This window comes from Halichoerus grypus, chromosome 8 (genome assembly GCF_964656455.1).
Source record: "Halichoerus grypus chromosome 8, mHalGry1.hap1.1, whole genome shotgun sequence".
NCBI lineage: Eukaryota > Metazoa > Chordata > Mammalia > Carnivora > Phocidae > Halichoerus > Halichoerus grypus.
Window position 1 is genome coordinate 26,294,706 of NC_135719.1, and position 9,281 is coordinate 26,303,986.

General features: G+C 43.4%; 1 protein-coding gene across 3 annotated transcripts in view; it reads right to left on the reverse strand.

Moving 5' to 3' along the window:
• The window catches only part of CHSY1 (chondroitin sulfate synthase 1), a 75,957-nt gene extending 70,743 nt beyond the window's left edge, over nucleotides 1-5,214 (reverse strand). The window contains exons 1-2 of one of the 3 annotated variants that reach the window (XM_078078964.1): nucleotides 3,615-5,214; nucleotides 3,412-3,484 (exon numbers count right to left, since the gene is read on the reverse strand). The gene's annotated coding sequence lies outside the window, so the exon portion shown is untranslated. The other 2 variants (XM_078078966.1, XM_078078965.1) reach the window with 2 other exon arrangements.
• Nucleotides 5,215-9,281: the final 4,067 nt, after the last annotated feature.

The following is a 9,281-nucleotide window of genomic DNA, read 5'->3' on the forward strand; positions in this document are numbered from 1 at the left end:
GGCGACCACGCCCCCGCCGGTCCGCGCTCCGACTCCTGGCGGCGGCGCCCAGCACCGGCCCCGCGATGTCCCCTCCCGGGGACCGTGCCCGCCAGGCGGCCCCATGCTGCAAGATGCACTGCTAACGTGAATCTGAAGAGGGATTTTTGAAGAAGGGGCTTCTTGGTCCCCGAACTCTGCGCGAAGCGCTCGTTCCCTCTGCTGAAACTGTCCTCAGATAAACCCCACTCCCCACGCCCTGCCCTCCAGCCAGGCTGACCTGACCGTCTTCCTTCTCCGCGTCTTCCCGATTCACACTGTACCTTTGTTCCCGCCGTTATGTGGGCAGGAGCGAGCGCATATAGAATAAACAGTTCAGGAGCCGTTTGAGACGTGCGTGCTTGGAGAGTGAACCGTGAATTCCCTTACCTTGTTCCCTGCCCCTAGTTTCTAAGTTAAAAAAAAAAAAAAAAAAAAAAAGCCGTATTTAATGTCCAAGCTCCTAACAGTGCTAGCATTTAATGGATGTTGGAGAAATGGTAGGTGATGTTAATACTGTGGATGGTAAACACTACTTTTATTTACATTCTTTGTGGGCAGGTAAGTCAGTTAGTACCCCTAACCTACCTGAATCTTTGTCAATATTTTTACATAGCTCATCCATGAAAGTGCCGTGGATTTCTAAAGACAGGTTTTGAATGACGGATTCTCTAGGATGGAGTTATACATTTCCTCTTTAAAAAAAAAAAAAAAAAAAAAACACTCAGCTAAAGCTACAAAAGCTGAGAAAGTGTCCATACAACACATGTTTGTATAGAGTAAATATTAGTCTTGTTACTTAGTCGCCAATATGTTGGGGTTTTCTAATGAAACTCCTGGAGAGCAAAGTGTTTCCCTGGGCCTGACAGGTTCCCTTCATTTCACCAAATGAACCCAGGAATTAGGGACAGAAAGTAAGCATGCTCGGGGTAATCCTTTGGATCTTTCCTTGTTGTTAATATGACCAAATGTTTGCAATATTACACAATTGAAAGTGGCAAGTTGTGGGAGATACAGATATGGTCTCTGCAATCGAATGGCGGTCACTGTCGTTTTATTCTTTGAATATTACCACATTCTTTGGCACTTATTATTTGTGTCAAAAATAGTTCATTACCCACCTTCCCCACAGACTCCCTCCCTAAGAGGTGATCCACATCTAAAAATAAAATACTCATTATGCAGGGAACACAGGACTCCAGCAGTAGTCTTGGGAAAAATACAGAACATATAACCATGAATTATAGACTCAAAACCATCCAAAGGGGTTTCCAGTAAGACCATAAGCCACAAATACCAAGTAGTCACCAGATGCCCCAAATTCAGCAACAGCCCCATAATTCACTATGATTTCCATAAAGCACAAATCTGGCAAGACACGGATGTTCAGTTTGGTGACATACCTAATGAGTTCAATATTTTCTAACCTGCTTTAAACATCTCTATATTTCGTCTTCTAAACTGAAATCCAATGAAAGGTACACAAACGTGATGGGACTTAACGTTGTGAGAATGTGAAATGTTTTGTCCTCCTCAATTCCTTGGTTCCTAGTTGTCCCTGTGTCCCTAGATCCGTATCCTCACCTGCCTCATCGGCAGACTCAATGGGAGGGTCTCGTTCATGATTTAGAGGATTCCCTATTCCCCGTAAAGCCTCAGCCTGAAGGTTTAGAACAGTCTGGACCAGGAGAATATGACATAGGTGAAGTCCTCCCAGGAAAAGCAGGGGAATGCCAGTCCGGGGGATGGTGGGTGGGGAGGAGAGCCGAGGTCCTGTGGAGGTCAGCCCGGGGCCGCAGGAGCCTCCATACTGGGGCAGGGGCCATTTCCCAAATGCAGCCTGGGGACAGGGAGGGGACGCTGTAACACAGCGGGAAGCAGCCACTGAATGGTCAAGCTGAGGCAGTTCTCCTGGGGAGGGATCTAAAGGTGTCCGACCCATCCAGGGCCCCTGCTGAGGCCTGAATCAGGAGGCAGAGCTGTCCTAGGTGGGGATTTCATAGCCGGAGGCCAATGCCTGGAACCAGTGACAGCCAGAGGCCCAAAGGGCCAAAGACGGTTGGTAAGTCCAGTATGGAGGCCTGCCTGTCTAGACATCAGCCCTATCGGCCCCCGCAAAGCCATCACCAGCAAGGATCTAGAGAGGATGGCGTGCATCTGAGACTCCTGCCTCCCGATGCAGCCTCCTCAAAACCGCCTCCAGACCAGGCAGCTCCGCACTCCCTGTCTCCTTCTCCCTAATTTATTTTTTATTTATTTTTTATTAATTTTATTTTATTATGTTAGTCACCATACATTACATCATCAGTTTTTGATGTAGTGTCCCATGATTCATTGTTTGCATATAATACCCAGTGTCCCTAATTTATTTTTAAAGGTGAGAAGTCAGGTTGATCAGATTTCATAGGCATTTCACCTCAGTAAACTGAGGAAAGAATTATTTCTCAATTTCACGGCACTAGGAGCCCTTTCTCTTAAGTTAAGGGACTCATTGACCATTTTTTCTCTTTTAAAAAAGGAGTGGTGTTGGCTAAGTCGGTTTAACATCTGCCTTCCACTCAGGTCATGATCTCAGGGTCCTGGGATCGAGCCCTGTGAAGGGCTCCCTGCTTAGCAGGGAGTCTGCTTCTCCCTCTGCTCCTCCCCCCACTGATGCTCTCTCTCTCTCTCTCTCTCTCAAATTAATAAATAAAATCTTTAAAAAGAAAAAAAAAAGAGTGGTGTTAACCACAATCGGAAAAAACTTGTAAGGGAAACCCCAAACTAGAAAGTTATTGAAGGATGAAGGCTTCTCACGGCACACACCCCACCTGAGATGGGGACCAGTGCTGGGTCAGGTACAGAGTGGGGGTTCCAGCCTTCCTTCTACAGGAGGAAGTCCCACCTGGACAAGCTGTGCAACCCCCCCCCCCCCCCGGCCAGGGTCTCACTGTTCTGGTGTCCCAGTGGGTCTTTCCACGGATCACGTTTTAAAAGTCCCTTCTCAGTGACTGTAGACTGACATTTAGAAATTTGTTCAAAAAACGCCACATTGTCTCTAACTTCCTTTCTGCTTTCATGCAGGGTGATTCTCTATGACATGTAATTAAAATTCATCTCCACCTATGTTCCTGAACACTTTCTCACAAATTGCAACACTGTCCCCACATGCATTACATTTTTTTCTGTTGCTAATACATTGAACGCCTGTAACAGGTATAACATTTCATATAATTTGCAGCAATTTCTTGGAAACCCTTGGTAAATACCTCAATTGTTTGTTGGCAGCAAGCCTTGAGCAACTGACAGAGTTCCCTGTAAGGGCTTCTTTAAAGACGCAGCCCCTGGACTCCTGCCGCAGACGGAGGGCCCCTGCAAAAAGTAGTAATCATTTTTTAAAACCTTTAGAAATACCTCTTTTGAGAAACAGCAAATGCAGCGGAGGGAGTTGTAATAATCCGTCTTTTCAGAAGGTTCTGTTCATTGCCTACGAAGAAGAAAATCTATAATGACCATTTTACTAAGATTGCCACTTAACCTCTATTAACCCAATAAAACTTTGCTTTATTATTAATGCACTATTAAATGGGCATTTAAGGTCCTCATTAGCTAATTACTTTTTCTCAATATTTCCTTCTGTTTGCAGCATTTCCAGGCAGATGCAGGAAAGGGCAAGCGACTACGGCTTATGTTCTGGCTTCCAGACGGGAGTGGATCCGACACCGGTTTGTGCTAGAATGTTCTTCATGCTTCCTTGGTCTGCTTATCAGCTTTGTCCATTCTTTCCGTCAGATACTGAGTCATTATGTGTGTGTTTGAGAGACAGAAGAAATTCGGCATGGCTCTGGGTGCTGGCGGGATGGGATGTAATCTTACCAACTAGAAAACATAGGCTGACGCCGGCACAGACGCTATTGAGAAACTGCTTGAATGTTCTCTGGGAGATAACCTCCCTGCAGAGGCCGGGGACAGTTTGCTTCGAGTCTAAGACTTAATCCTTGAATAGCAGACAAGTTTGCCTTTCCCATCCACTGCCAAGAAATGCCATTAATCTTTAGAGCGGTACCGAGTTTCCACAGCTGGAAAGTTTGCACAAAGACAAAGCTTCCATTCCCCAGGAGGGAGGGAGTGCCCCCCACACACACACTATCAGAACCCAAGCACTGGTCACCTGGTCAGCAGCATTGCCACCTGAGGGCCACATACCGTGGTCAGGCCTGGGCGCCTTGTGGAAATGCTCCAGATCGATGTGCAGCTCGGACTCTCTCTGTTTTACTCACGGCCTAATGAAGCATAAAATTGCTTGGGGAAAAAAATATTCAAGTTGCAGAAGAAGGTTTAAGCTCTGAATTGAGGCAGCAGAAATTCAGATCCATAAACACATAAAGGGCAAAGCAAGAATAAATAGGAAAACATCAACCTGCTCAAATGACCCCGTGTCACTGACCTTTCACACGCCCTGTTGTCGCGCCAGGATGCCCATGCCAGGGTCATAAACACTCCCATCACCCATCTGATGAGTTATAAGGATGATTATCCAGACCTGGTATTAAGGTCTCTACAGGAATTCAAAATAAAAATGGTATGATGATGCACTCTGTTGGAGAGTCTGGAGAAAGAGGCTTTCGAACAGTCTGGGAACAAAGTCATACAACCCACTTAGAGGGCAATTTGGTCAAAACTGCAAGTTATAAGTGCATTGAGTTTTGACCCAGCAATGCCACTTCTGAGAATTTGTCCTCCAGCCATACCAGTGCAAAATGACGTTCGTACATGGTTACTTTCCGCCACAGTGTTTGTGACACTGAAAGATGAGACCCAAGTGTCCATTTCATTTCATGGGAAATGGAGAAATAAACAACAGTGCAGAGAAGGAAATAGTCTGCAGACGCAAAGCAGAGCAAGGAAGCGCTCCCTCCCCACTGAGATGGAAGGGGGACAGAACAGAGAGCAGACAGAATACGAATGTTGGTAGTGTCTTCATAACAAAACACCAGAAGGAGGCACAAGAAATAAGAGAATAAAATCTCCAGGTTTGGGGGGGGCGCCTGGGTGGCTCAGTTGGTTGAGCGTCCAAGTCTTGATTTTGGCTCAGGTCACGCTCTCTGGGTCGTGGGATCGAGCCCTGCATTGGTGGGGATTCAGCTTGAGTTTCTCTCCCTCTGTGTACCCCCCCCCACTCATGTGCTCACTCTCTTGCTCTCTAAAATAAATAAGTCTTTTTTAAAAATTAAAAAAACAGAACAAAACAAAAACCCTCCAGGTATGCGGCTTGGTAGTTGAAAGGAAAACTGTGAGTGAGATTTCCCAGTGGAGACTTAAATATTCATTTGGTTTTTTGTTACGTGATTGTATTATCTATCGAACCCTCCAAGAAAAGGTACCAATTTCCCACCAGTTGAAGCCCTAAGATGATGTTCAAGCAGAGCATTGATGACTAAAGACCATGGGTTCTCTCTGACACCTTATTTGGTGCAACTGTTCTTGTTTAATGGAAGTGGGAACTGGAACCCAGAGAGATGAAACCAGTTTAGCCACGTGGGTGCCGCCACCAATCAATCCGCCAATACCCCAGCCCAGAAGGCCTCAGATCCTAAGCAAGAATCCCCCAAGTTTTGTCTCTCACCCCTTAGCAATCAGTTACAATGGAAATTTCAGAGATCTAATCAAAATTTTAGTAGGTAGTTTCCCTAACACATCATAAGTGTTCTACCAGCATGGAAAAGTCATTAAGAGCCTTCTCAAACCATCAAAATGCCTATACTTCTTTCAGAATCTGTTTCTCCACCTTTTTTTTTACCCTGGTTCCTCCTTGTACTTATTCCTGGTTCTTCCATAATCTTAGGGCCTCATATCATGTCTTTTTTGTGTATGTACCTTTAAGCATACAAAAGAAAGAATCAATCTTTCTAAAGTTGTCTTGGACTAACACAGTATTAAACACAACAAAGGGATCGGGCTGTACCAGAACGTTGTGACAATGGCGCCCTCTTGTGGTGTATAGCTATTCCTGTTAAGTGCAGGTCTATAATCCTGGACTCAAAGAGAATGGTCAGATTTTTTATTTTATGGTTACTAATAACCTGTTTCTAATGACCCGCCTTTACAGAATTTTCCAAGGTGATACCCTGGTCTTGGATTTGTGGCTAACCAGTTGGTGAAACTGTAAAGTGAGAGAAGTTGAGCTAAAGGGCCAGTTAGAATCGACCCCTTGCATCTTTTTTTTTTTTTTAAGATTTTATTTATTTGACAGAGAGAGACACAGTGAGAGAGGGAACACAAGCAGGGGGAGTGGGAAAGGGAGAAGCAGGCTTCCCGCCGAGCAGGGAGCCCGACGCGAGGCTCGATCCCAGGACCCTGGGATTATGATCCAAGCCGAAGGAAGACGCCCAACGACTGAGTCACCCAGGTGCCCCCACCCCTTGCATCTTGAAGCTGAATGAGAAACACTGCAAGTGTGACTGGTGTCTGTTGTTTTAACAAGAGCCCCGCGAGATTCTGTTACTCAGAGAGTTTTGAGAGCCATGGATCTCTGTTTTCATGTGGGAAATGGGTCGATTTCCCCCACCAATGAAAACGACCAGCCAGTGTAAACTGATTGCACGTGGCAGTCGATGCTAAGGGAGAATCTTTAACCTCCTGCATCTGCCTGGGATCACAGCTGCAGAGGAGTTCACACTGAGAGGCTTGTCTGCTGGCTCTCGAAGCAGATGTTTGAGGTCCAAACCTTGTCTTTGAGATTCTCCTCCAAATGCCACCTTTAACACGTTTGCACTCATATGAACTATGGGTGATGTGGTTGTCTGCACATAATGTTTGCCTTTGTTGTGTCCCCCCCAAGAACGGCCCCCCCACCCACACCTGAATTCAGAGGGCACTCTGAAAATGTGCCCTCCCGTCTGGCAAATGGAAAAGAAGACTCAAAGACAACATGCTTTATTATCACAAACTAGAAGTGGTCTTTTTAAAAATTATTTTATTTGTTTCCATCATGACAAGTGTACTCTTGAATGCCCATCTCCTATTTTCCTCACCTTCCCACCGACCTCCCCTCTGGTAACCATCAGTTTGTTCTCTAGTTAAGAGTCTGTTTCTTGGTTTGTCTCTCTCTCTCTCTTATTTTTCCTTTGCTCATTTGTTTCTTAAATTCCACATATGAGTGACATCATATGGTATTTGTCTTTCTCTGACTTATTATACTTAGCCTAATACTCTCTAGCTCCATCCACATCATTGCAAATGGCAAGACTTCATTCTTTTTTTAAAAAAGAAAAAGATTTTATTTATTTATTTGTCAGAGAGAGAGAGCACAAGCAGGGGGAGTGACAGGCAGAGGGAGAAGCAGACTCCCCGCCAAGCAGGGAGCCCGATGCGGGACTCGATCCAGGGACTCCAGGATCATGACCTGAGCTGAAGGCAGTCGCTTAACCAACTGAGCCACCCAGGCACCCTCTCATTGTAGTCTTGATTTGCATTTCTCTGATGATGAGTGTTGTTGAGCATCTTTTCATGTGTCTGTTGGCCATCTGGATGTCTTATTTGGAGAAACACCTGTACATGTCTTTTGCCCATTTTTTATTGGATTATTTGTTTTTTGGGGTTATTCAGGTGTATAAATTCTTTATACATTTTGGATACTAACCCTTTATCAGATACGTCATTTGCAAATATCTTCTCCCATTCTGTAGGTTGCCTTTTAGTTTTGCTGATGGTTTCCTTCGCTGTGCAGAAATTTTTTATTTTGATGTAGTCCCAATAGTTTATTTTTGCTTTTGTTTCCCTTGCCTTAGGAGACAGATCTAGAAAAATGTTGCTACAGCCAATGTCAGAGAGATTACTGCCTGTGCTCTCTTCGAGGATTTTTATGGTTTCAGGTCTCACATCTAAGTCTTTAATCCATTTTGAGTTCATTTTTGTGTATGGTGTGAGAAAGTAGTCCAGTTTCATTCCTTTGCATATAGCTATTCAGTTTTCCCAACACCATTTGTTCAAGAAACTGTCTTTTTCCCATTAGATATTCCTCCTGAACTGGTCATATAATTGTGGGTTTATTTCTGGGTTCTCTGTTCTATTCTATAGATCTAAGAGTCTATTTTTATGCCAGTACCACACTGTTTTAATTACTAACACTTTGTAATATCACTTGAAATCTGGAGTTGTGATACCTCCAGTTTTGTTTTTCTTTTTCAAGATTGCTTTGGCTATTCAAGGTCTTCTGTGGTTCCATACAGATTTTAGGATTGTTCATTCTAGTTCTCTGAAAAATGCTGCTGATATTTTGATAGGGATTGCATTAAATTTGTAGATTGCTTTGGGTCATATGGACATTTTAACAATATTTCTTCTTCCACTCCATGAGCCTGGAATGTCCTTACATTTCTTTATGTCATCTTGAATTTCTTTTATCAGTGTTTTATAGTTTTCAGAGTACAGGTCTTTCACGTCTTTGGTTAAGTGTATTCCTAGATATTTTACTGGTTTTGGTGTAATTGTCAATGGGATTGTTTTCTTAATTTCACTTTCTGCTACTTCATTATTAGTGTATAGAAATGCAACAGATTTCTGCTCACTGATTTTGTATCCTGCAACTTCACTGAATTCATTCATCAGTTTTAATAGTGTTTTGGTAGAGTCTTTAGGGTCTTCTATATATATTATTATGTCATCTGCAAATAGTGAGATTTTTACTTCTCCCTTACCAATTTGGATGCGTTCCATTTCTTTACGTTGTCTGATTGCTGTGGCTAGGACTTCTAGTACTATGTTGAATAAAAGTGGTGAGAGTGGACACCACTGTCTTGTTCCTGATCTTAGGGGAAAGGCTCTCAGTTTTTCACCATTGACTATGATGTTAGGTGTGGGTTTGTCATATATGGTCTTTATTATGTTGAAGTATGTTTTCTCTAAAACTACTTTGTTGAGGGTTTTTAAATGAATTACGTACTTTGTCAAATGCTTTTTCTGTATCTATGGACATGATCATATGGTTTTTATCCTTTCTCTTACTGATGTGATGTATCACACTGATCATTTTGTGAATATTAAACCACGCTTGCATTCTAGGAATAAATCCCACTTGACCGTGGTGTATGATTTTTTTAAGATATTGTTGGATTTGGTTTCCTAATATTTTGTTGAGGATTTTTGCATCTATATTCATGAGAGATATTGGCCTGTAGTTCTCCTTTTTTGTGTGTCTTTATCTGGTTTTGGAATCAGGATGATACTGGCCTCATAGAATGAATTTGGAAGTTTTCCTTCCTCTTGTATTCTTTGGAATAGTT